Raw genomic sequence first — 26673 nt, 5'->3', positions numbered from 1 at the left:
AAGAGAGTTAAGTCATAGAATCAAATCAAGATGTGCATGTGTGTGGATGTATATGGTGGATATATATATGGTGGCTAACCTAATTCTAATTTGCTCCTTGAAAACATATCTCTCTTTTGAAACTTAGAAATAATTTTGCAAGAAAACATGGACTATCTTATTCATCTCTTTCTTTTTTTAGACGGGCATTGGAGTACCCATTGTTTTTAATATATCAGACACTTGTCCATTTTTTTCTTTTTTTATGAATAACTTTTGCATAGCCCCATGTCTCTTTTGACTGCAACGAAACTTTTGAGAGATAGCAACAAAAACTTGGAGCATTTATTTGGTGGATATCCTATAGGGCATATTTTTGGTGTTTTCTCCTAGTGTAGGAGTAAAATATTTTTAGATGAATCTAGATGGATGGCATGTTGTTGTGCCTACCCCCAGTGTAATAGTAGAGCATATTTGGGTGCTGTGTACGTGATCTTGATTTTAAGAGCACGACAAACCTCTCATAAACCATCAACAAAGCTTGACTAAACTCAATGCAAAACAAGCAGCATATATGAGTGGAAGTTTTTCTAATCTAAATATCATATATGGCCTTGGTAGGAATTCAAGTTTTGTCATACAGGAGTTCATCATGTAAGATTTTTATGTTTTTTCAAAAGATAAATCTCTAGAACTTTAGTATCACTAGGAACAAGATAAACAGTAGCTCAGATCTTCTCATATCATATCCGTCACTTACCTAGACTTAGATCAAGCATATGCTAGCCACGGGTTTCAAGCTCAGAGTAAATTCTTATATCAAAATAGTCTTATCCAAAACTCAGGAGAATTCAAGGCTAAAAACTAAATACTTGAAAGGAATTACGATAGAGCAACTAGTCATCATTTTCATTGCAAGAGATTATTCTTAGAGCTCATTTATTTAACTCCTAAAAACTAGACACACTCTTTTATTTTGTTTTTCATTTTTTAGATCACACCTTACTATATATATTAGCTAAGATGAACTTTTATTTTGTTTTTATTTATTATGCATATTTTTATGACTTTAGCAAATATATAGAAAACTCAAAGATAGTAAAACTGAAAAGGGAAATAAATACTTAGCTAGATACATGGGGATGCTCCTCCCCAAGCTAGATGTTATCGTGGTCTTTCTTAAGATCTTTCTCATCCTTCTAGAAGTTGTTTTCCTCGTGCAGTGGGTGTAGTAGCGGTTCGGAAGAATGTACTTCGGATGAATGGTTTTACTTCTGATCATCCTACAAAATACTCAAACAAGAACACCAAAGCTCGTGGCACAGATTAGCGGTCAGCCATTTAGAGATTTGTTCTTGTGGGTTTAGATAGATTTTCTAATAGAAGAATTTTAATAGGATGTCTATCTAATATTTTTTGAATTTTCTATTTTTTATATGCAAGAAAGAAAATATGTAGGTATAGTATATATATATATTATTTTTATGCCACCATGGTGGGTATTCCTTGGGCTTATTACACCATGAAAATTATTCACATGGGGCTTAAAGATGCAATAATATCTTTATTTTCTTTTCTTATGCGATGATGATCTACAGTAATAAAACTTTTTATTTTTCTTTATATGAAATATAACTAGATGTATGCATATATTTTTAACTAATGCAATGCTAATGTAAAAAGTACATATGCTAAAGTAAGAACAATTCATGCAATACTGAGAATAAATATGGATAACTACCGATATTACCTCACGGCAAGGGTTCAGATTTTTAAGTCCTCCGGACAGGACTTTACACTAGTCTTATTCATTATTCGGGTGCATCATCTGATCTCAGTGATGGAGACCCTAATGGTTGCACCTCTTGTGATTCTGATGATGTCACCTTCTCCTTCCACACCTACTTGGCCAGTGGGCTTGACTTATGTGGTGTAGGTTCCTTTTTCACAGGCGCTTTAGGTTCTTCATCTTCCCATCCATTCCATCGGGGTTGGTTCCTTTGACGTTGGGATGATCGACATCTCCTCCTAGAGTGGCTCTTCTTTGACTGTTCATAAGTAGTATAACTATTGAAATAACAACATACCTTTTCTCTAGGGAATTAAAAGTGGACTTGTCCAAATCCGACGTAGATGATCGCGTTAGTGGTGTTGAGGAATGGTCTTCCAAGGATGATGGGTGTATTGTCTTCTTCTCCCATGTCCAGGACCATGAAGTCGATAGGGGCATAGTGATCTTGTATTCTTACCATAACATCCCTCGCTATTCCCTTAGGGAATCGGATTGATTGGTCCGCCATCTGCAACTGCATATATGTAGGGAACAAAGGTTCGTTACCGAATAAATATTCATATGTTACCTTGGACATTATATTGATGCCCGATCCAATGTCGTAGAAGGTCTTATGGAAGATTCTTTGTCCAATGGTACACTCGATCGTCGGTACATCAGGATCATCCTTCTAGACAAGGAAAGGTGAAGCAAGGAGGTGGTCATACTCAGATCAGAGTGTGTTGATCATGTTGACCGTTTCTTCTTGTGGCTGACTGGTCTTATTCTTCCTCCTTCTTCGGTTCTTCTTTTTCTTGGTCACTGTTGTCTCTTTGGGCATGTATGCCTTTTATGGATGACTAGGAGATTGCAAGATGCGGTTCTTGAAAGAGAACTTCTGCTTTTTATACTTGATCGTGAAACCGATCTTGCCACTGTCCATGTAGATGGTGGCTTTTACGGTGCTTAGGAAAGGTCAGCCCAAAATAATGGGTGCCCTTTCATCTCCACCATAGGTATGATGTTGACACTTGCTCCGAAGTCACAGACAGCTTCTTGAAAAATGTGAGGTCCAATGGCGATGGGGATGATAGGTCTCCCTAGATCACCTTTCTTGTCAGGCAAGGTGTAATCTATCCACCTTCCCATCGATGGCTCCATGTAGTAGTGAGCTGCATTGTGAATATCAACAAGATTTGAAGTTTCTAGATCTTTCGTGTAACAACCCAAAAATCCATACACCAAAAATACCAACTACAAAATTTTTCTCAAAACTCCCATGTGATGATGAGTGTCATGTATAGTAACCCAACCTAAGAGATGCATTAGGTCTAACTCCAACCCAAGTTAACACATAAGCATGGCATGTCTTTTGTTGATTATGATTACTTAATTTCTAACAAATAAAGTGTTGCATACATTGTTAACCCAAATTGTGATTTGGATTTCCATTTGTTTTATGTTATGCTTGATAAATCTTTTAAAATAAACACACCATAGAGTAATTACTATTAAAAAACAAAGGATAATTGTGTAAAAAGAGAAAACTAATCCTATTTTTATATATATCAAACTACACCTATGATTGATATACAAACTAGCTAAATAAATTCCTAATATATAAATATATAAAAGAATGTGGTGGGCCTCATATCTAAACTCCAATGAATATGGTGCACCAATTTGGAATCCAAATTTAAAAACCAAATTTGAATTCAAATCAAGGAAGTAGAAAAAGAAAACAGAAAAGAAAAGAAAAGAGGAGAAGGCCTCGTAGCCTAGGCCTGCTTTGTTTCTCAGCCCGCCAACGCGCAGCAGCCCAGCAAGCAGCCCCGCCAGCGCGTAGCAGGCCGGCCCAACTCACGCGCAGCAGCCCAGCACGCCCGCGCGCCCTCCGCTCGCCTGCTGCCGCTGCCACGCGGGCCCCGCATGACAGCCCTCCTGTTCATCTTCTCCACGGCATGCTCAACCGCCGTGCGACCAAGAGCTGACAGCGGTGGTAGGGGCGGGCCAGGGGGTCACGCCTAGGGCATGACCCTGTCCCCCTTGCACTTTGCTCACACAACCCCGCGCCACCGTCTGATGCGGTGCACACGCCTCCACCGCACGATGCCAGCCGCCATGGGAAGCATGGTGCTCGGCTATAAAGCCATGCCCGACGCCTCAGCCTCTCCCTCAGCCACAGCTGCTGCTTGGTGGCCCAGTAGCCGCACCACATCGAGATCAGAGGGCTAAGAAGGAGGTCGTGAGAGGAGGATCGGAGCCCCTGCGTGCTGCCGAAGTCGCCAGAGCCGAGGGCGACGCCGTCGTCATCATCACGGTCGCGGGTCGGCACTGCACGGCTTCCAGAGCTACACGGCCGCAACTCATCACTGCACCACCATCCCCTCTTCCACAACACCCATGGTAAGCCCCCTTCCGGTCTCTCTTTGCCCACCGCCGAACCTCACCTTGTCGGCCATGGCGCTCCACACCGGGAGCACGTAGGCTAGGGTCGTCTTCGGCCACTGGGAACACACGCACCCACGCACACGTCCACGACCACGCCATGACCACCCCGCTAGAGCCCTGTGGTTCACTCGCGCGCCTCGCCGTCGTCACTATGTCGCTGTGGCCACCGAGATGTCCCTATCGGCCACCTGGGAACCCGAAGCCTCGCCTTGAGCCCTGGACACCTTTGCCGTGCACCCACGGAACCGCAGAAGCACCTCTTGGTCCACCGTGAGCCACGCTCACGCCCACGAGTCATGGACCATGGCCCAGTAGAGGCCTAGGGACGTGATGTGGCAGCACCACAGCATGCCATGTGGCGGGCCAAGCCCGGCCCAGACTAGCCCAACTCGAGCCCACTAGGGCCCGTTTGAGACCCGGCCCATGTTGACCGTTGAACGGTCAACATTGACCATTGACCTGGCCCCACATGTCAGTGACACGGTCACTCTGGACCCACATGTCAGATGCTGACGTCACACGGGACCCACACGTCAGAAGCCAACACAGCCGGGGTGATGTCATGCTGACGTCACGATGACATCAGCTGCTGACGTCAGCAGCCAGGCCCCACATGTTAGTGACTCTGACCGTTGACCATTGACTATTGACTGTTGACTCACCGTTGACTAACGTTGACTTTGACCGGACCCACATGTTAGTGACCCAAGAGTCCCTGGATCCACCTGTCAGAACTGATGACGTTGCTGACGTCATGCTGACGTCATGTCGACATCAGCTAGACCCCACCTGTCAGCTTGGAACCAAGATGATGACATCATGCTGATGTCAGCATGCCATGTGGACCAGTCACTGTGTGACACGTGTCAGCCCAGGATTAATTCAGCCTTTTTCTAATTTTAGAAATGATTTAAACTTCAGAAATTCATAACTAATTCATACGACCTCAGAAAAATACAAAACTAGGACTAAAATTCATCTAAAATCAAGCTCTACGCAATGAACCCATGTTTGAGTGCATTTGGCTCCTTTGATTTTCTATTGCTTCTTTGTGCTATTCTATAGACGTCGCTAACGCGACTATGATGCGATCGATGCAGACTCGGAGGAGAACCAGACAGACGAGGATCATGAGTACCGTGAGGAGAACGGAGACGACTACACTAAAGGTGCCACATCCCACCCAATCTCGTAGCACCTATTACGCATGGCTAATATAGAACTGCTATTGCTTTACTTTATAGTTGTAATCACACTATGATAGGACCTACATGGTAGTATGCTTTCATGATGGCCTTTACCTTGATGAAACCTTACCCCTACTCACCCTGCTATTAGGCTAGTCACACGCTTGCTACTATATTTCATTGCTTATTACTTCTACTACGCTTGCACTAATGCGAGGTGGAAACTGGTGTTATCTAGACTATGGGAAGAGTGCTGCGTGTGTGACTTGGGTGCGTAGAGGGTGAGGGTTGTGTTGACCAAGTTGGAGTATACACAAGCCTGGGGCAAGTCATGCCATGTGGTGCTACCTGGGCACCCCTGTAATGGATACCTATGGTGGGTAAATGGTATATGAGGTGGACCTGGGTGTGAACCTATGATGGGAGGAGCCCGGAATGGAGGTGCTATGGTGGCACGATAAATGGAAACCCTGATGGAGACATTCTGGCTTGGTCATCCCTAAGGACTTACTAGTACTCAGATTCACCGGGAAGCCTTACGTACCACTCGCCCTATGTGGTGCGGGACGGCCGGACTACTTGGTAGGATATTGCCACTACTGCTAGGTTGATAGTGGACAGTGTAAGGAGGTACAGGGCACGGAGGATTTCCCCCACACCCTTCTGAGACTTCATGGAGACCTTGTGGACCTGGCTCATGACTCATAGTTTCAGCCACCCCTGACTAGACTTGGGTGTACCAGGGCTGAATGGTAGAGTGGCATTATCCTAGGCTAGCAAGCGGCCAAAATCAGCCTAGTTGATGACGGTCAGTGAGGAAGGCAGATCTTGTGGTTATGTAAAACTTCTGCAGAGTGTATGGTTGATCGATCAATACATGTGCCGACTTGTCGGCTATGGACCTTTACTAGGTTTCGCTTAAACTAGATAGAGAGATGAGTCCTTCTCTTCTTCCCCCATGAGAGAGTGTCGGTCGTAGCCAAGGGCTACGGGCCTTGAGATAGTGCCAAGAGGGAGTTGGCCTGTCGACTGAGCGATGGTATGGTTATGGTCTGGTGATGGTGTGGAGATGGTGGTATATCGATCCCAGGATCGAAACCTGGCTCTAGAAAGGGAATGAGGTGTAATGTGTGTGGGAATGGTGTTAAAACTTGACCAACTATTATTATATACTTGATATGCTACTGCATAGGAAACCCCTGCCTTATAATTCCTTTGATTATATCCAACTTGCATCCAATTTCCACAAAGCAATGCTCATAGGGTTGGGAGTGGCCAATACAAATCGTACTGATAAATTTTGGCACACAGGTTCTGCTGAGGAGTATAGCTCCGAGGAGTTTGATGGTTGAGGGGTTCGTGCCTATGCTCGAGTTTGGCGATCTTATCTTCAAGCTATTCTGAATGAATGCTACTTTTGATTCTACCAATGCGGTGATGTAATAATTTATGTAATTCCGCACTATTTGTACTCTGATATTTTTGTGGTATGGATGTGATATTCGACTAGAATTTGGGCAATATGATCTACAACGGTCTTATTACACTTCGACACTGTGGATTTCCCTTCGTGGAAATCGGGGTCGTTTCAGTTGGTATCAGAGCCATACTTGACCATAGGACGAAACCCTTAGAAATGGACGATAGAATAGGACGTGAACATCCCTTCTTTCGGTTATATACTGACCCTGCATTTACTTTTGTGCAAGGCTTATCTATCATTGACCTGCTAACACCTGTTCCTTAAAACATGCACATGGCAACGAACGTCGACTGTCCGCCTCTAGGACCGCTACCTCTGGACCACGCCAAGCTTACCTTCGACCTATGTGAGCTCGGGGGTTTTGCACAGACCCTCTACCGAGTTCTCGTCATGTTAGGAGTCCCCGATGAGCTTGTCAAGGTCACCTGTACCGAGAAGCCAGCTCAGGAAGGAGGAATCGAAGGACCGATTGTCACCTCAGTCGAGTTCCCAGCTAGCACTACCTTGCCTTCTATCCTAGCTTTCACCAAGTTGACTATAGAGGACACAGTCGAGGAGGGACTACGAGCTATCTCACACAAGGCACTTTGTAGAGTGATGAGGGATCACTACGAGCATCTAAAGACAATAGAGTTCCGTCTACTTTCCTAGGCCCTCAACCTCAGCCTTACCCCTAGTGAGCAGAGTTTCGCAGCAGGCAGAGTTATCCTTGCCGAGGAGGATAGATGCCTTTGTGTCTCAGCTATTCACCTACTGGAGTAGGACAGGTACGTGACCCAGCTAGAGCAGAGGAGATGTCAGGACCAGGCCCTTTAGTGGGAGCACCAGGAGCAAGACTCGTAGGGAGCTCAGGAGCGGGCTAGTCTACTGGAGACAGTTACCAAGCTATAGGACGAGCTCAACCATTGTGAAGAAGCCCACAGAGCTGAGGTCGCTGACTTATAGGACAAAGTAGCTGACCTAGGCAATAGGAACTGCTACCTCGACAGCAAGGTATTAGAGTTGTAGAGAGAGTTGGATGACAAGAAGGCCAAGTTCAACCGCAGAGGAGACAGAGAGAGATCCAAGGGGATTGATATGCTGAAGATCCAACCCCGGAACAAGACCATGACTCAAAAGCTAGAGGAGTTCTGGAAGAAGGCCGTTCGCAACCAGGGTCACCTGATTGAGGCACTCAGGCAGACCGAGTACCTACAGGACAAGTGTGAGAGGACATGGCAGGCTTAGCAGAAGTCTGACAGGAAGCGCCTCAGGGAGATGAAGGGTATGTGGGATCGCTACCCAAGGAGATTCACAGCAAGATGAAGCCTAGGATAGAGGAGTTTAAGTTAGCCCCAACTCGCCTCAACCTAGACGCCTACCCTACCCTACCTAGAGCCAAGCCTACTGAGGAGCTCGCTGAGGCCCTGAAGTACGTGTCCCGACTTCACAAGTCTGACGAGGAGATCGAGATCGAGAACAGTCATATCCTAGCTGCGGTGTACGAGTTAGAGTAGGATGACCCTACGTGGTCATGAGTCATGTTAGTAGCTTCTGTAAGTTGTACCCCATGATGTACCCCTTATGAGATGTATTATGAGACATTATGCATAGTACGATTCTCGCACGTCTTCAAGTGTAGCTACTGGGGATGATGCTATGTAATAAAACCCATGTAATGAATGTTTCGGATCTTATTGCATCTTATGAATCTTATTGCTTCTTTGTAATGAGTGTTGGATAGTATAAATGTTTTTCTTTAAATCATCAAAATCATGTAATCATATTGAATTATAAGCACTTATGGCACAAGCACTAAATTCTCTATGATTCGTGTTGCAGATGCCGAACCACCGATCTAATCGCCTAATGAACCGTGGACGTGCGCCCACCCCTGAACCAGTTGAACCAAATGGGGGGCGTGGTGGCAACAACCGTGGCCATGGCCATGGCCGTGGATGTGGAGGGATACCCTTCCACCTAGAGAATACTCCGCCACCTGAGGAGAACATTCCACCACCACCACCACCAAACCTGGCAGAAGTGATGTCACAACAGACCCAGCTTCTTGCAGCCCTTGTTGAAGGAGCAAACCGTCGCCAGGGAGGACAACAAAATGACTTCCAAAGGAAGCTAGAAGGATTCCTAAAGCTAAGGCCACTGACCTATGATGGCACTGACCCTGACCCGCTTGTAGCTGATGACTGGCTCAAGGAGATGGAGAAGAAGCTTGACCTCACTACCTTCACCGACGATGAGTGTGTTGGAGCAGCCACACACCAACTCATAGGTGTAGCACGTGCCTAGTGGGATAGTTTCAGTGATTCCCATGAGAACCCCGCCAACATCTCATGGGATGAGTTCGCCAAAGCATTCACTGAGTATCATATTCCCAAGGGTGTCATGGAGGCCAAAGCTAAGGAGTTCCGCAACATCAAGATGGGAAAGGACAAGGTGACTGAGTACACTACTCGTTTCACCAACCTTCTGTGCTATGCACCTTCCTATGTTGTGAACTCTAAGAAGGAGAAGCTATACTACTACCGCAAGGGACTTAACCCGCACATCAAGCTGAAGGTTGGCGGTATTGAGAGTAACACATTGCGTGCTCTGGTGGATCGTTGCATCTAGATTGAGAAGGACTGTGCTGAAGCTAGAGAAGAGTACAGGGAGAGGAAGCACAAGCCTAAGGAGTCTCTTCGTGGTCATGATCTCAAGAGGTTCCGTAGAGATGCACCATCTAGGGAATGCTCTTGCCACAACAGGGATGACAACCCTGGATCGAGTAGGGGTGGTGGAGGCTACACTGCCAAATACTCCCGCCCTACTCAGGATTGTTACACCTAGGACCGCTATGCTCAGGACCGCAACACTCAGGACCGTTTCAACCGTCCCCGCTCAGCGAATGAATGCCCAGCACAGAACCGCTCCGCACCAAGCACTGGAAACTGGAAGGCACCCGTGCCAACCCCTATAGGCGGTATGCCTTTCACCTGCTTTGCTTATGGCCAACAAGGTCACAAAGCCACTGAGTGCCCTCAGAACTCAGCTGCTCAGAAGTCTCAGTTCAAGGGATCTGCTACTCATGGACGTCTCAACCATCTAGACGCTGAGGAAGCACAGGCTGCCCCTGACGTGGTGTACGGTATGTTTTTAGTTAATGGCAATACTACATCAGTTCTATTTGACTCAGGAGCAACTTGTTCTTACATATCATCCAAGTTTGCATGAGAACATGACCTGCCTGTAACCCCACGTGAAAAGCCTATCATCACCAGTTCACCTTTAGGAGACCTAAAATGCACCCACATCTGTAAGGGAGTGAGTCTTACCATTGAGGGTCTTATCTTTAAAGCCGACCTAACCCTATTACCTTCCACTAACCTAGATGTCATCTTAGGCATGGATTGGCTAACCCTTCACCAAGGTATCATATCATGTTCACCTAGATACATCCAAGTGACCCACCCATCAGGCCAAGTCATTAGATGTGAACCCTAGTCCAGAAAGTCCACCTCTATCTTGTGTGCCCTTAAAGCTAGTTCAGAGTCACAGAAAGAGGAGAAGATAGTTCATGATGTGCCTATGGTCAGAGACTATCCTGATGTATTCCCTAAAGAATTACCAGTATGCCACCAGACCGTGATGTAGAGTTCATCATTGATCTCTTGCCAGGAATAGGACCCATTGCCAAGAGACCCTATCGCATGTCAGTTGATGAACTGGCCGAGCTCAAGAAATAGCTTGATGAGCTCATCTCGAAGGGATATATCAGACCCAGTGCTTCACCCTGGGGATCCCCTGTTCTATTTGTTAAGAAGAAGGATGGCTCGATGAGAATGTGCATCGATTACCGGAACTTGAACGCAGTCACCATCAAGAACAAGTACCCTCTGCTGAGAATTGATGATCTGCTTGATCAGCTCAGAGGTGCCAAGTATTTCTCTAAGATTGATCTCAGATCTGGCTATCATCATATGAAGATTCGAGAGAGTGACATCCCGAAGACAGCTTTTGTGACTAGGTATGGGCAGTTTGAGTTCACCGTGGTGTCCTTTGGACTCACGAATGCTCCCACATACTTCATGAACATGATGAATAAGGTTTTCATGGAGGAACTAGATAAATTCATGGTGGTATTCATTGATGACATCCTTGTCTATTCACACACTACTGAAGAACACGAACATCATCTAAGAACGGTGCTTGAGAAACTAGCCCAACATTAGCTCTACGCAAAGTTCAGCAAATGCGAATTTTGGCTACAGGAAGTTGCCTTCTTAGGCCATGTACTATCAGCTGATGGTGTCGTAGTTGACCCAGCCAAGATTGAAGCCATGAAAGAGTGGGATTAACCCTATAATGTGACAGAAATCAAAAGTTTCTTGGGATTGGCCGGATATTATCGCTGATTCATTGAGAACTTCTCCAAGATAGCCCATCCAATGACCAACCTTCTGAAGAAGATTAAGGAGTTTGAATGGACGCTCGAGTGTGAACAAAGCTTCCAGGAATAGAAACGGAAGCTTACCACAACTCCTATGCTAGCATTGCTCGATATCAGCAAAGATTTTGTGGTCTATTGTGATGCATCCCGCCAAGGACTTGGTTGTGTATTGATGCAAGATGGGAGAGTGATAGCATATGCGTCTTGACAGTTGAAAGAATATGAGAACCATTACCCAACCCATGATCTTGAGTTAACAGCAGTTGTGCATGCCTTGAAGATCTAGAGACACTACTTGATAGGCAACAAGTGTGATATCTATATGAATCACAAGAGCTTGAAGTACTTTTTCACTCAAGAAGATTTGAATATGAGGCAACGCCGATGGCTAGAGTTGATCAAGGACTATGACCTAGAAATTCACTATCACCCAGGAAAAGCTAATGTAGTCGCAGATGCTCTCAGTCGCAAGAGTTACTGTCACACCTTAATCACTGAATCCGTACCATCTGAGCTCAAGGTAGAGATTGATGATTTCCAACTAGAGATACTACCGCATGGCTTGTTGAATGAGCTCCACATACAGTATGATCTCACAGATCGCATCGGTCAAGCTCAGAAAAATTGCGAAGAGATTGAATATCTCCATGGTCTGATGAAACTAGGCTACAAGACCAACCACCAAGATGATGAACAAGGAACCATCTGGTTCAAGAATAGAATCTGTGTTCCATCTGACCCAGTACTATGAGAGGAAATTCTATCAGAAGCTCATGATTCCAAGTACTGTATTCACCCTGGAGATTCAAAAATGTATCAAGACTTGAAGAAACACTTTTGGTGGAAAGGCATGAAGACAGACATTGTAGGACATGTGGCACGTTGTGACACCTGCAATAGAGTCAAGGCTAAACATCAAAGGCCTATAGGTTTGCTAAAGCCTCTTGACGTTCCTGAGTGGAAGTGGGAGAGCATATCCATGGATTTCATAGTTGGATTGCCCCGTTCGCAGAAAGGCAATGATTCCATCTAGGTGATTGTTGATCGCTTAACCAAGATTGCTCACTTTGTATCAGTTAAGACAAAGACCAATGCCAAAAAATTAGCAGATCTATATGTTGGGTATATTCTCAGACTGCATGGAGCTCCCTCTAGTATTGTATCTGACCGTGGTCCTCAGTTTGTGTCCCGATTCTAGGAAGCTCTGCACAAGTCCATTGGAACCAAACTTGATTTTAGTATGGCTTACCACCCACAGACAGATGGACAGACAGAACGAGTAAATCAGATCTTAGAAGACATGCTTCGTGCTAGTGTACTGAATTATGGCTCTGATTGGAAGAAATGCCTACCCTATGCAGAGTTCTCTTACAACAACAGCTACCAAGCTAGTATCAAGATGTCGCCATTTGAAGCTCTGTATGGCAAACCTTGTAAGACACCTTTGATGTGGTCCCAACCAGGAGAAAGATCATTCTTTGACTCCGCCAAGATTCAAGATGCCGAAGAAGGAGTTGCTCAAGTGAAGGAGAACTTGAGAATTGCTCAAAGTCGATACAAGAGCTATGCTGACAAAAGGAGAAGAGAACTTGAGTTCAATGTGGGAGACTTCATCTATCTCAAGGTATCCCCGCTACGTGGAACTATCAGATTCCATGTGAAAGAAAAGCTTGCCCCTAGATTTGTTGGCCCATACAAGATTTGCAAGAGGATTGGAAGCTCGCCTACAAACTTGAGCTACCTGAGGAATTGATGGTGTACACCCCGTATTCCATGTCTCACAGCTACGCAAGTGCTTGAGAGTGCCCAATGAAGTGGTTCCAACTGATACACTTGACATTCAAGATACACTTGAGTATAAAGAACATCCTATCAGAATTCTAAGCAGAGATACCAAAGAGACCCAAAGTAAGACTATTCTTATGTGCAAGATCCAATGGAGCAATCACACAGAGAAAGAGGCAACATGGGAGAAAGAGTCTGACCTCTGGCTACGATATCCTTACCTCTTCGAAGAGTACGTTATGCTTTAATCTCAGGGACGAGATTCTATTAAGGGGGTAGGACTGTAACAACCCAAAAATCTATACACCAAAAATACCAACTACAAAATTTTTCTCAAAACTCCCATGTGATGATGAGTGTCATGTATAGTAACCCAACCTAAGAGATGCATTAGGTCTAACCCCAACCCAAGTTAACACATAAGCATGGCATGTCTTTTGTTGATTATGATTACTTAATTTCTAACAAATAAAGTGTTGCATACATTGTTAACCCAAATTGTGATTTGGATTTCCATTTGTTTTATGTTATGCTTGACAACTCTTTTAAAAGAAACACACCATAGAGTAATTACTATTCAAAAACAAAGGATAATTGTGTAAAAAGAGAAAACTAATCCTATTTTTATATATATCAAACTACACCTATGATTGATATACAAACTAGCTAAATAAATTCCTAATATATAAATATATAAAAGAATGTGGTGGGCCTCATATCTAAACTCCAATGAATATGGTGCACCAATTTGGAATCCAAATTTAAAAACCAAATTTGAATTCAAATCAAGGAAGTAGAAACAGAAAATAGAAAAGAAAAGAAAAGAGGAGAAGGCCTCACAGCCCAGGCCTGCTCGGCTTCTCGGCCCGCCAGCGCGCAGCAGTCCAGCAAGCAGCCCCGCCAACACGCAGCAGGCCGGCCCAACTCGCACGCAGCAGCCCAGCACGCCCGCACGCTCTCCACTCGCCTGCTGCCGCTGCCATGTGGGCCCCGCATGATAGCCCTCCTATTCATCTTCTCCACGCCACGCTCAACCGCCGCGCGACCAAGAGCCGACAGCGGTGGTTGGGGCGGGCCAGGGGGTCACGCCCGGGGCATGACCCTGTCCCCCTTGCGCCGCGCTCATGCAACCCCATGCCACCATCTGATGCGGTGCACACGCCTCCACCGCACGATGCTAGCCGCCATGGGAAGCATGGTGCTTGGCTATAAAGCCACGCCCGATGCCTCAGCCTCTCCCTCAACCACAGCCGCCACTTGGTGGCCCAGCAGTCACACCACACCGAGATCAGAGGGCCAAGAAGGAGGTCGTGAGAGGAGGATCAGAGCCCCCATGTGCTGCTGAAGTCACCGGAGCCGAGGGCAACGCCGTCGTCGTCGTCACAGTCGTGGGTCAGCACTGCATGGCTTGCAGAGCTACACAGCCGCAACTCATCACTGCACCGCCATCCCCTCTTCCACAACACCCATGGTAAGCCCCCTTTCGGTCTCTCTCTACCCACCGCCGAACCTCACCTTGTCGGCCATGGCGCTCCACACTAGGAGCTCATAGGCTAGGGCCGTCTCCAGCCGCTGGGAACACATGCACCCATGCACACATCCACGACCATGCCGTGACCACCCCACTGGAGCCTTGTGGTTCACCCGTGCGCCTCGCCATCATCACTATGTCGTCGTGGCCACTGGGACGTCCCTACCGGCCACCTAGGAAACCAAAGCCTCGCCTTGAGCCCTGGACACCTTCGCCGTGCACCCACGGAACCGCAAAAGCCCTCATTTGCCCAGCTTAGCCACTAGAGAGCCTGCGTGCGCGACTTCGCCACTGGCGAGCACTGCCGAGCCGCCAGCCACCGTGGCCAACACCCTAGAAGGCCCCAGCCACCACTTAGACCCTAGCATCATGATTGCCTTGGCCTGGGAAAGCTTTTCCCCTCCCTTATTGGACACCAGCACCGCCACGGAGGCTCACCAACGAGCTTGCCACCGGCAGGAGCACCACCACAGGAGAAATGTCGGCCACCCGTGCGTGCACCCAGTGCACAAGGACCACGCCTGAGAGAAGGAGGGTGGACTTGGTCCACCATAGTCCTATCTGCGGTCCATGGACCAGCACCTCTTGGTCCACCGTGAGCCATGCTCACGCCCATGAGCCATGGACCATGGCCTAGTAGAGGCCCAGGGATGTGATGTGGCAGCTCCATAGCATGCCACATGGCAGGCCAAGCCCGGCCTAGACCGGCCCAACCCGAGCCCACCAGGGCACATTTGAGACCCGGCCCATGTTGACCGTTGACCAGTCAACGTTGACCATTGACCTGGCCCCACATGTCAGTGACACGGTCACTCTAGACCCACATGTCAGATACTGACATCATGCTGACGTCACACGGGACCCACACGTCAGAAGCCAACACAGTCGGGGTGACATCATGCTGACATCACAATGACATCAGCTGCTGACGTCAGCAGTTAGGCCCCACATGTCAGTGACTCTGACCATTGACCGTTGACTCACCATTGACTGACGTTGACTTTGACCAGACCCACATGTTAGTGACCCAAGAGTCCCTGGACCCACCTATCAGAACTGATGACATTGCTGACGTCATGCCGACATCAGCTGGACCCCACCTGTCAGCTCAGAACCGAAATGATGATGTCATACTAACGTCAGCATTCCACGTGGACCAGTCACTGCGTGACATGTGTCAGCCCAGGATTAATTCAGCCTTTTTCCAATTTTAGAAATTATTTAAACTTTAGAAATTCATAACTAATTCGTATGACCTCAGAAAAATACAAAACTAGGACCAAAATTCATCTAAAATCAAGCTCTATGAAATGAACCCATGTTTGAGTGCATTTGGCTCTTTTGAATTTCCATTACTTCTTTGTGCTATTCTATAGACGTCGCTAACGTGACTATGATGCGATCGATGTAGACTCGGAGGAGAACCAGACAGATGAGGATCGTGAGTACCATGAGGAGAATGGAGACGACTACACTGAAGGTGCCACATCCCACCCAATCTCGTAGCACCTATTACACATGGCTAATATAGAACTGCTATTGCTTTACTTTATAGTTGTAATCACACTATGATAGGACCTGCATGGTAGTATGCTTTCTTGATGGCCTTTATCTTGACGCAACCTTACCCCTGCTCACCCTGCTGTTAGGCTAGTCACACGCTTGCTACTATATTTCATTGCTTATTACTTCTACTATGCTTGCACTAATGCGTGGTGAAAACTGGTGTTATCTGGACTATGGGGAGAGTGCTGCGTGTGTGACTTGGGTGTGTGGAGGGTGAGGGTTGTGTCGACCAAGTTGGAGTATATGATGAGCCTAGGGCAAGTCATGCCGTGTGGTGCTACCTGGGCACCCCTGTAATGGATACCTATGGTGGGTAAACGGTATATGAGGTGGACCTAGGTGTGAACCTATGATGGGAGGAGCCCGAGTTGGAGGTGTTGTGGTGGCATGATAAATGGAAACCCTGATGGAGACATTCTGGCTTAGTCACCCCTAAGGACTTACTAGTACTCAGATTCACTGGGAAGCCTTACGTACCACTCGCCCTATGTGGTGCGGGATGGCCGGACTACTTGGTAGGATATTGCCACTACTTCTAGGTTGATAGCGGACAGTGTAAGGAGGTATGGGGCGCAGAGGATTTCCCCTACACCCTTCCGAGACTTCATGGAGACCTTGTGGACCCGGCTCATGACTCACAGTTTCAGCCACCCCTGATAGACTTGGGTGTACCAGGGCTGAATGGTAGAGTGGCATTATCCTAGGCTAGCAAGCGGCCAGAATCAGCCCAGTTGACGATGGTCAGCGAGGAAGGCGGATCTTGTGGTTATGTAAAACCTCTGCAGAGTGTATGGTTGATCGATCGATAGATGTGCCAACTTGTCAGCTATGGACCTTTCCTGGGTTTCGCTTAAACTAGATAGAGAGATGAGTCCTTCTCTTCTTCCCCCATGAGAGAGTGTCGGTCGTAGCTAGGGGCTACGGGCCTTGAGACAGTGCCAAGAGGGAGTTGGCCTATCGACTAAGCGATGGTATGGTTATGGTATGGTGATGGTGTGGAGATGGTGGTATATCGATCCCAGGATCGAAACTTGGCTCTAGGAAGGGAATGGGGTGTAATTTGTGTGGGAATGGTGTTAAAACTTGACCAACTGTTATTATATACTTGATATGCTACTGCATAGGAAACCCCTGCCTTATAATTCCTTTGATTATATCCAACTTGCATCCAATTTCCACAAAGCAATGCTCATAGGGTTGGGAGTGGCCAGTACAAATCGTACTGATAAATTTTGGCACACAGGTTCTGCTGAGGAGTATAGCTTCGAGGAGTTTGATGGTTGAGGGGTTCGTGCCTACGCTCGAGTTTGGCGATCTTATCTTCAAGCTGTTCTGAATAAATGCTACTTTTGATTCCGCCAATGCGATGATGTAATAATTTATGTAATTCCGCACTATTTGTACTCTGATATTTTCGTGGTATGGATATGATATTCGACTGGAATTTGGGTAATATGATCTACAACGGTCTTATTACACTTTGACACTATGGATTTCCCTTCGCGAAAATCAGGGTCGTTTCATTTCGGTTGCCCTAGAATATTACCTTTATCGGATGGAGGAATAGCAGCCGCCAGCTGGGCTATTTGTGATTCTATCATTTTATTAAAGCTATGCTGGTTCTTAATGGCAGAAGCAAAGCTATCCATTCTACTACTTATATTTTCTAGAATTTTATCATTGAAAGCTACCTTTCTAGATAATCCCTCCATAAGTTTGGACTGACTAGCAATTAATTCTCTCAACGGTGTTTGATTGAAATTATTACCTTGATAGTTACCTTGATAATTACCTTGGTAGTTCAGCCTTTGTTGCTGGGTCCATCCTTGATTTTGTTGAGGATGATAGTAGTTGTTGTTGTTGACAATATTCACATCCTCATGGGTCTTAGGACAGCTATTCCCTAAATGCCTAGTGCTTCCACACACTTCACATGTCATGCGAGAATCATGAATGTGCATGACTTCTTGCTTTTCATTAGCTCAGTCTTCGAGCTTCTTCATCAGTAGGTCAATCTTGGTAGATAGCATGTCTACCTCCTAGAGTTGATGCATACCTCCACCTCTCTTGTGGGTCTAAATGCATTCTTCATTCTAGCCTTGGTTGGAGGCCATCTTCTCCACAAGAGTGGTCGTAGCTGGAAGTGTAAGTGATAAGAATGCACCTCCAGCAGTAGCATCCATAGTCTCATGAGTACTATTGGCCAACCCATGGTAGAACGTCTGCATGAGTAGCCAATTCTCCATCCCATGATGAGGACATTCTGATATATAGTCTTGAAAGCATTCCCATGCCTTAGGGATAGATTCATCATGTTGTTGCTAAAAGCTTAAGATTCTCTCACATAGAGCATTGGTCTTGCCTATGGGAAATAACTTTGCTAGAAAGGCAGTGGAGCAGTTATCCCATGTAATATTTCTATCTTTATTGGTGTAGAACCACTGCTTTGCCTTTCCCAAAAGTGAGAATGGAAAAGGCAAAGTAGTATGGCATCTTGGGTTACTCCTTTGATGGTGAAGGTGCTACAGATCTCCAGGAAGTGTTGAAGATGTGCACTTGCATCTTCATGTGCCTTTCCACAAAACTAGTTTGCTTGCACCATATTGATGAGAGCCTACTTAAGCTCAAATCCATTGTCTCTAACATTGACTGTCGGTTTGGTATGGATGTTGATCGTAGTTGGAGTAGAGAATTCAAGGAGTCCTGTTAGCCATGGCTTCAAATTCTAGTGTTAAGCTTTGCCTTATATGGTTATGTTTCAATTTCAAAGCTGAGACTTTCTTGAGTTTAGCTCTGGTTCTCCTGATTAATGTTTCTAGATCTTCAACGTAGTTTGTCAGAAGGTCAAAACCGGTCATACATTACCCTGCATAAGATACACAAGTAGACAAAACAAGGGTAAGCCTGTTTAAGCAGAGGTCAACGGTTATCTCGATCCCATCAATAAGTATAAGTTTATCAATACTTCCTTTGCTAGTTACCTTCCCCGGCAACAGTGCCAAAAATGCTTGTTGATGTTTATAAACGTGTCACTTATTTGAGTACTTAGCCACCTATTATAAACCTATATCCCCTAGCTTTACTTGGTTGTCATCCCTAGTGATGATGCCAGAGATATTTGTTGGTACTACATAGTATTACTACTAGAATAACACTAAGCAGTTCTTTAGTAATTATGTGACTAGAGAGAATATATATAAATCTATGAATGAAAAGTATCCACAAGCGCATAGATAATATACTATTGTAGCATTTTACCTGAGAGTATTCTAGGTATCGTTATTTATATTTTTACCACTGGGAATGTCTAGCATGGACATGTATTGATAACTTATACTATTGAAGGAGAATTAAACCATAGTCATTACTCTACTCACAATAGGGATAAGTCATAGGATAAGATATGTATAAATGATAAGTAATAATAATGATAAATCACTCAGAGCACTCCTTTCTACAGCGTTAGCATGGTCAGGTAGAATATTAGACGAATAATTCCTAAGGCATTCTTAATTATAAGTCAAAGCATATATTTGATTAGTTCAATTACACCTAGTAATCATGGCTATAATCATCATCATATCTACACATAAGAGATATTACTAAGGAAGATTGAGGGTAGAGCTCGTTCTACCTTCGTAATCGGACCCTACATGCACCTATATTTGGGGAGTGGACTACAAAGGACTCAACATAAGTGTCACATCCGCAATCTACCACATGACCTAGAATATAGGGTGATCCGTAGGTAAACAACATATAAGCACCACGCTTACACAATGTTGACCACCCACCCTATGTACTTTAGAGTGAGCGCTATACGATCTTGTGCATAAACATAATGATAAACTAGCTATACTAAGTATATAATCAACATAGATGTTGAACATCATAACGAAGAACATGAATAAGATGAACACTAAGATTGTCATAACAATTGTAACTAGCATATAAAAATAATGGAGAAACAAGAGAGAGAGAGAGGGGTACAAAGTTTATACCGAACCACGCTCTTGACAAGATTGGGAATCCAAGCGAAGTCCTGCTTGCCTCCCTCTAGATCTATCCTAACTAGCTATGCTATGGAGGAGGAGCTCTGAGGATATTAGAGTTTCTGTCTTCTCAAATGACTTGATGACTTAGGTTATGCTTGGGAGGAGAGGCAGGGGCTGGATTATATAGCCCTGAGGGTCCAACATGAGCCCTTAGATCAAACTGACTTAAGCAATAACCTAGATGCATTCTCAAAGGTGGTGGGAAACTGACATAGCGACGAGGCTAATAGGTGGGGCACCTTTGAATTTCTTCATGATCCTACAAGCAAGAGCAAGCTAGAAACAAGAGAGGGGTTAAGGATTAGTAAAACAAATGAGCTACTCCCTTATGTGATGAGTAGATCACCACTATGATGCTTCTCTTCTCCCTAATAATTCATTTGCTTAGTGATTTAAGCAAAGATGTTCATGGTATGGAGTTTGAAGGAGAGAGGAGGAGTGGAACTTCAGCTCTTGGAAGTGAAAATGCTGGTGGTGTGTGTGTGAGCTTCACAAGGACATAAATGAGTGGGAGAGAGAGCAAAGTGCCAAAGGCACCAGAGTAGGGCGCCGGCAGGCCACCCTTGGTGGCAATTCTGCCATCCCTTGCATGGATTCCCTCCTAGGTGCCCTCACAAGTGTGCCACCAGGTGAATGAGTGAAAGGAAAATGCCAAGAGGTGAATGAATGGATTGGAAATGTTGGAGGCAAGGTCAAGGTGAGTGGAGGGTAAAGAACAAAGTGACCATTAGATTTCTGCCTTGGCCTTGCTCTTCACATGCATGGAGGAGTGAATGGAGGTGAAAGAAGCCAAGAGGGGGCAGAGGTGGGGCCGGCCGATGGCCAAAGATGGCCGGGCGGCCACCTAATCCCCCCTTAATGATTTTTTTTACTTTTTAAGCAAGGTACTAAACATGTTTTGATATAAAATGATGTTGCTTAGTGAAAATAAATAGGGATTAGGTGCAACCTTTGCTTAACTCACCTCGATTTGGCTCCTCGGATTCCTTCCATGCAAATGATCTACGGTGGCTTGCTCCTATGAGTGATGGAATCATCATCCTATTCATGCATGATAGATATGTCGGGAGGCTTTAATTCCATCGATGAACATTGCTCCAGTCTCGGCTTGAAGTGAAATATTTCTTCCTTGCCATTAATGTTGAGATGGACTTCTCTGGCTCCAACATCAATGTGAGCATTTGCCATGCTTAAAAATGGTCTCCCTAAGATTAGTGGTGTTTTTGTGTCGGCACTAATATCCAACACCACAAAATCTACAAGAACATAATAGCTCCTTATCTTGACAAGAATATCCTCCGCTATTCCCGCAGGATATCGGATTGATTGATTGGCTAATTGCAAACACATTGTGGTTGGGGATAATGAATTATGATTTAATTTATCATACACTACCTTTGGCATGACGCTGTCGCTTGCTCCAAGGTCATAGAGGGCTTGATCAAATTGTTGGGCACTGATGGAGCATGATATAGTAGGATTTCCTAGGTTCTTCTTTTTAGGCAGCTGATTAAGTATGGCTACGCTGCACTCCTCGGTCAATTTCACTATCTCTACGCTTGGCAATGGCTTCTTTTTGTTGAGTATATCTTTTAAATATTTGGCATATGTAAGGACTTGCATAGCATCAATTAATGGTACATGTATATATAATTTTGAATTACCTCGACGAATTTCTTGAATTGTTCATCCTCCATTGCCTTTCTGTTGCACTCTAGAAATGGTAACACCTCAGTGTCAAAGAACTCATGAGGGACTGTCGTTCCTTTCTCTTTGGGCACAACGGGAGCTTCTTCTTCAGCTGGAACTTTAATTACTATTTTTTTCTTTGTTGCTTCAGGATAAGGTGGATCACGAGTGTTTTTTCCACCTCTCGTTGTTATAGCATTAACTTTTTCATTATGTGAAATTTTTGAAATCAAAGTGGCTAATTGATTTTCTAGCCTTTCATTAAAGTTAAGCTGATTTCCTAAAGGTAAAGAAAATTCATCAAGCCTAGCATGAATATCTCCTAAAATCCTATCACGGTCAAGTAATTTAGCATGGATTTGCTCATTGATTTTGGCTTTTACTAAAAACAAGATCTCTAAGAGAAGAATAATCAGAAGGATGAGTGGTTGAATTATCTTGATTAACTCACGGATTCCATCACTGGTAAGGCTGCGGTGGAGGTGGCCCATATCCACCATCATTAAGAAGGGACTTAAGGTCTCTACTGGGGCAGACATCACTAGTGTGATTCATGCCCCCGCATTCCTCACATGGCAGGCTTGCCTATGGCTGTTAGGCTGCAAAAATATTCTATTGCGGCACGGTCTCTTTTCCAATTTTCTCTTTCTTCTAACTTATTCAAAAGATATTCCATAGATAAAGAATTAACTTCATAACTATGGGATGTACCTTTGAGATGTTCATCGGTCCATCCTTGGTTTTCTACCATCTTCTCGATCAACTCCTTTGTTTGACCCACCTTCAAAGAGAAGAATGATCCTCTAGCGGCAACATCAAGGTGTTGGCGGGACTCCATTGAAAATCTGTGATACAAATTTTGGATGAGCAACCAATCCTCCATTTCGTGGTGAGGGCATGCTTAGATGTACTCTTGGAGTCGCTCCCATGCCTCCGAAATGGATTCTCAGGCTTGCTATTGAATGTTAGAAATTTTGCTACGAAGAAGATTAGTTTTACCGATGGGGAAGAACATAATGAGGAAGTCGTTTGAACACTTCTCCCATGTATTCAAGGTTCCTGCGTTGGTATAAAACCAATGCTTTGCCTTTTTAAGCAATGAGAAAGGAAATAGTCAGAGTCGAATGGCATCTTGTGAGACTCCTCTAATTGAGATTGTGTTGCAAATCTCTAGAAAATTCTGAAGATGAGCATTGGCATCCTCGAAAGGTTTGCCATGAAAAGGGCTTGCTTGCACCATGGTTATTAGTGCAGGCTTAAGCACAAACTCTTCTTTTTCACTAAGGATATTAGGACGTACGGCTATATTGGAGATGGTAGGGAATGAATAATCGTGAATCGCCTTAATAGTTGCACTAGAACTGGTTGATGCAATACTGCTAGGATGAATAGGCTCAGTGGGTAGAGGTTCGGAAAAGACCGGTTCTGATGGAATCTCTAAATGGACTGGGTCACTTTGTGGAGGATTTGGACGAATCAGAGGGAGGTATCTCTAGGGAGGGTTGAGACTAGTTCTTGCCCTTCGAAGGAGAGCCTCAGGATCATCCTAGAAATCTTCTGGCAAATTGAATCCACCCAGACTTGACTTTGTGTATTACAAAGCAAGCAAGAATCTAAACTAGGAAAAATCATTGGAACTACACTAAGCAAATATCTAGGCCAATGCCTTCCCCGGCAATGGCGCTAGAAATACTTGTTGATAGTTCTTATGACTATTGGATTAATTCTGCAAGCGCACAGAATATATCGATGTAGCACTTCACTTGGGAGTAAACCAAGTATCCTATTTATTTCCACAGAGAAGGCGTAGTATGACGCAGACAAATGATTAATTGGGTTCTAGTGGATTACCTAGGCACGAATGTAATGAAAGTAAACTAAACTAACCAAAAATAATAAAACAAAAGGAACTACAACTATGGTCACCGAGTAGGTGAAGATAAATGAAGTACTATCTTAATTAATTCAACTTATCAATTGTCTAGCAAGATAAGCAATGAATATACTTCGTGGCGTACCTGCCCTAAACTCACCCCAAGGTTGATTAGGCATAAAGCACCATGAGCCCTATGATTTAATAACTAATTCCAATGTGGTGGAATACAGAGGATGGATAGGGCTATCACCACCTGTCACCTACCACAATCTATCCGGAGAACTAGCCACAACCCAAGGTACCCTATAGTCTAAGCACCACGCTTACACTAAGTGATACTACTCTAACCTTACGCTAAGATTAGAGCACCAACTAGTGATGAGGATCCCATATATCAGAAACTTACTAACTAAACAAGTAATGATCAAAATATTCACAACACTACTTTGAAGTCGGCTCAGCCGATTCTGAGTAGGCAGGCAGGCCTCCTTTGTTGCTTATAGGGGCTTGATCCCCATCAATGATGCAGTAATTACTAGATAAGTGTACAACCCCTTTAGCTCCTGAAAATCAAGTCTAGCTGGTTTCTGGCGTTTTCCATGCTTTTCTATAGCAAGACTTGTTTTTTGAGATGTGATTGATTCGGAAAGAATATTGTATTGTTCGGCTTTTATAGCCGAACCTTTGCTTACATCTGAATCAATTATTTCTTTCATGCCCACTAGCAATCATGTTTTAGCCGATGACTCAACTGTGATCGGCCTTTTCTCTTTAGTCTTTCCAAAATATTCATAGAATTGCTCCTCTAATTGAGACCATGAACCAATAGTACATTGTGGCAAAGATGTAAACCATGCAAAGGCAATACCAGTGAGAGATAAAGGAAAATTTCGCACTCTCATATAGTCTTCTTTACCGGCAAAACCCAGCTGTGAGAGATATATACTAATATGTTCCATAATGGTTTTATCATCTTCACCACTAAATTCATAAAAATCAGGTACCCACCAACCATTAGGAGTTTTCAAGTAATCATAGCATAATGGGTACGGTCTATGATAAGTGGGCACCTTCCATTTAGAGGAACCATATGGATTCCTAGCATGGGCTAAATCTTCATCGATTCGGCTTGATTTGAGAGCAACAAATGAAGCCAAATCATGATTGTTTGCAAGTGAACACATTGCTGAATTTTCATTGATTCGGCTACAATTATTAGCAATATGTGGAGCCGAATCACGAGTTTTAGCACTCGAATGCCTTGCTAAAATTTCACTAATTCGGCTATGGTCATGAGCGTAATACAAAGCCGAATTGTGGGCATTGATCTTTGCATAAGGTGCTGAATTTTCATTGATTTGGCTATGGTTACTAGTAACACGTGAAGCCGAATCATGAGTTTTAGCACCCGAATGCCTTGATGAAATTTCACTAATTCGGCTATGGTCATGAGCGAAATACAAAGCCAAATTGTGGGCATTGATCTTTGCATAAGGTGCTGAATTTTCATTGATTCGGCTATGGTTACTAGTAACATGTGAAGCTGAATCATAAGTATTAGCACTTAAGCACCTTGCTGAATTTTTATTAATTTGGCTCAAGTTGGCAGTAACATATGGAGCCAAATTATGAATAGGAGCATTGGCATATGGTGCTAAATTTTTAGGGCAATTGGCTAAATAATTAGCATTGTTATAGCCAATTCTCTTATTCATCGGCATGTCTTGTGATGGAACCATATATTGTGAACTTATAGCCGATGAATAACAATTTACATGTTGTATGTTGCTAGTAGCATCAAAACTTGAAGAATTTACAACATGCATCGGCTCTTGACCATAATATTCATAATTATGATGTGTATGATGAGGAGCATTAACAAAAGTATTAGCCGATGTAACATATCTAGTATCAATACAGCTAGCAACACCAACATGAGAGCTCATAGAACTTGCAAAATAACTATTAGGATCAAAAGATGCATTTGCAAGTTGTACCTTAGGGTGATTGTAGTAATATTGTGATGCAACACCTTGGTACTTCATGATTTATAACTTGACCGCCTTGCTGAATTTTCCGATAAGCAGCGCAACTTATTGCAAAATCGCAAACAAGATCATAAGGGGTCAAAACCAGATGCGATCGACCTTTTGGGCCAGATGCAACGGTAATGGCGAGCTCAAGAAGATAGATCAATGAGGAGTAAGGCTAGGTCAGAGAAATCGTCTATAAGAGATAGCCGAACCAATCGTCCCCAGCGGAGTCGCCAAAAAGTGTGTTGACGTCGGAAGTGATCCGAATCAAACACCAATAGGGCCTTGGACACCCGGGCCGCTATGGACCGAAGAACGCAGCGAGGATGTCACACTTTCATGGTGAAGAATGGAGAGGTTTACAAGCAAACCACCAAAGGATAACCAACGTGCTTACGTGACGAAGAACCGACTAGTTTTTAGGCAAACTAGCAAAGAAACCGTCGAAGCTCTCGCCCGAGAGGGACCTCGTTAGGGCAAGGACGTCGCCGGGTTGCCCTAGGTCATCGGCAAGCCTAGGGCGCCATCCTTGATTATCGGATCAAAGGATGACCAACATGGGGTTGGAGAAGAGGGTAAAAGGGTTGGAGTAGAGGTAGTAGATTGATTTGTTTGTCGATTGGATAGATGGTAACTCAATCGGCCATGATCCTCTCATATATATAGAGGGGGGTGGTCTTATCCTAGTAGGAAACCTCTCCAAGCCTTATTTTCCAAGTTTCCCATGAGTTTGGAACAGTTTGGATCGGAATCCAAAAGGCCAGATCCGAACAGGATTTTCTGTCAGGTATGTCGGAAGTCCAGTCGGAAGTCCCAACTTGAGTCAGAACTCCCGACAGTC

General features: G+C 44.6%; 2 non-coding genes across 2 annotated transcripts; both read left to right on the top strand.

The window, feature by feature from the left end:
• Nucleotides 1–18423: 18423 nt before the first annotated feature.
• On the top strand, nt 18424–18532 carry LOC136519190 (small nucleolar RNA R71). Its single transcript, XR_010774751.1, has one exon. It is a non-coding gene; the product is annotated as a small nucleolar RNA R71 (small nucleolar RNA).
• A 4272-nt stretch (nt 18533–22804) lies between these two features.
• On the top strand, nt 22805–22913 carry LOC136519155 (small nucleolar RNA R71). Its single transcript, XR_010774717.1, has one exon. It is a non-coding gene; the product is annotated as a small nucleolar RNA R71 (small nucleolar RNA).
• Nucleotides 22914–26673: the final 3760 nt, after the last annotated feature.

The sequence above is a fragment of the Miscanthus floridulus genome, chromosome 17 (assembly GCF_019320115.1).
Source record: "Miscanthus floridulus cultivar M001 chromosome 17, ASM1932011v1, whole genome shotgun sequence".
NCBI classification, from domain to species: Eukaryota; Viridiplantae; Streptophyta; class Magnoliopsida; order Poales; family Poaceae; genus Miscanthus; species Miscanthus floridulus.
This window is presented reverse-complemented; position numbering and strand designations above follow the sequence as displayed.